This window comes from Lemur catta, chromosome 10 (assembly GCF_020740605.2).
Source record: "Lemur catta isolate mLemCat1 chromosome 10, mLemCat1.pri, whole genome shotgun sequence".
NCBI lineage: Eukaryota > Metazoa > Chordata > Mammalia > Primates > Lemuridae > Lemur > Lemur catta.
The window spans coordinates 4,757,457-4,759,204 of NC_059137.1; the positions used below are offsets into that span (position 1 = coordinate 4,757,457).

Genomic DNA, 1,748 nt, shown 5'->3' on the forward strand with positions numbered 1-1,748 from the left:
ATGAAACTTTTGCCCTACGTTTTCTTTTCCTTTCCCTCCACTTTTGTGTTTTCTTCTAAGAGTTTTATGTCTTACATTTAGGCCATGGATGGGTTAATTTTTGTATATGGTGTGATGTAGGGGTCCAAGTTAATTCTTTTGCATGTGTATATCCAGTTTTCACAGAACCACTGGTTGAAAAGACTGGCACCCTTGTCACAAATCATTTAACCATATATGTGAGTGTTAATTCTGGGCTCTCTATTTTATTCCATTGGTCTGCTTGTCTGTCTTTATCCCAGTGCCAATCTATTTTAATCACTGTAGCTTTGTAGTTATTTTGAAATCAAAAGCTCTGTGAGTTCTCCAGCTTTGTTCTTTCTCAGGGTTGTTGGTTATTCAGGGACCCTTGAGATTCCATATCAGTTTTAGAATGGAAAGGTAAGATGTGAAAAAAAAAATTTAGGATGAATTTTTCTATTTCTGCAAAAAGAAACCCATTAGATTTTGATAGGGATTGCATTAAATCGGTAGATTGCTTTGGGTAGTATTGACATTTTAACAATGTTAAGTCTTCCAATCCATGAATATGGGATGTCTTTTCATTTATTTATGTCTTCTTTAATTTCTTTCAGAAATGTTTTGTAGTTTTCAGTGTGCAAGTCTTTAACCTCCTTGGTTAAGTTTATCCCTAAGTATTGTGTTATTTTTATTTTTTTTTTTAATTTAAATTATTTTTATTATTTTTAGAGATAGAGTCTTGATGTGTTGCCCAGGCTGGACTCAAATACCTGGGCTTAAGCGACCCTCCTGCCTCAACCTCCCAAGTAGCTGGGACTATAGGCACGTGCCACCACACCCGGCCATTTATTTTTGATGCTATTGTAAATTGAATTGTTTTCTTAATTTCCTTTTCAGATTCCAGCAACCCCATTTCAACCTGATGCTGGGCTATGATTATCTTATGAATCACTACTGAAAATGTATCTGTTTCATACCAGCTTTTTTTTTTTTTTAAAGGAACCACTCAGACTGCGTCCTCTCCACCTTACTCCCCTGAAAGGAGAGAAGAATGATCATCAATGGCAAATGGCAGTTGCGCAAATCAACACCAAGGCCCAGCTTCACAATCAGGAGACAACACTGTGCCCCCCAGTGCTGAAAACTGGACCACATGTGTAGACCCCAGCAACTGTGTGTGTGCCGTGTAATTCCACCCCCTGGCCAGACCCGACTGGACCCGAGATGGACCAGTGAAGCCAGGCCGATTAGCTCATCTCTCCTGGAATTTAGGTTTGGGATTGAACATCCTGAATGAGTCTGGTCTGTTAGCTGAGGTGGGAGAGAAAGGGGCCCGGGTGTGCAGGAGAGTGACTGTTGTGTGTGATTCAGTTCCTGGTAAGGGGTTGTGCTGCCCGCCCTTTGGTTCTACCCATGAGTCACCTCTGTGTTTTCCGGTAAGTTCCTCTCTGCCCACGTTACTAAATTGGTGTCTACAACACGTGGCCAAACACCCCCTTATCTAGATCCCACCTCCCAGGATTATTGTGAGGGTTGAAGTGAGTAAGGCCACCACAGGCAGCCCTCAGGAAGTGTCAGCTCTTGTTACCATGACTACTATTGGTGGGAGATTCCACCTGTCTAGCTGCAGAGGAGAGGTAATGAAGCAACACCCTCTGTCCTCTGGGAACTGATGGCGAAGTCAGGGAGTTCAGGCAACTGATCCCCAGTGATCCAAGCCAAGGTGAGCCCCAGGGCCACCAGCCTCA

At 42.7% G+C, this 1,748-nt stretch overlaps 1 pseudogene; it reads right to left on the reverse strand.

Annotated features, from left to right (window-relative positions):
- Positions 1 to 1,006: 1,006 nt before the first annotated feature.
- LOC123646832 lies at positions 1,007 to 1,131 on the reverse strand (annotated as a pseudogene).
- Between the last annotated feature and the right edge of the window lie 617 nt (positions 1,132 to 1,748).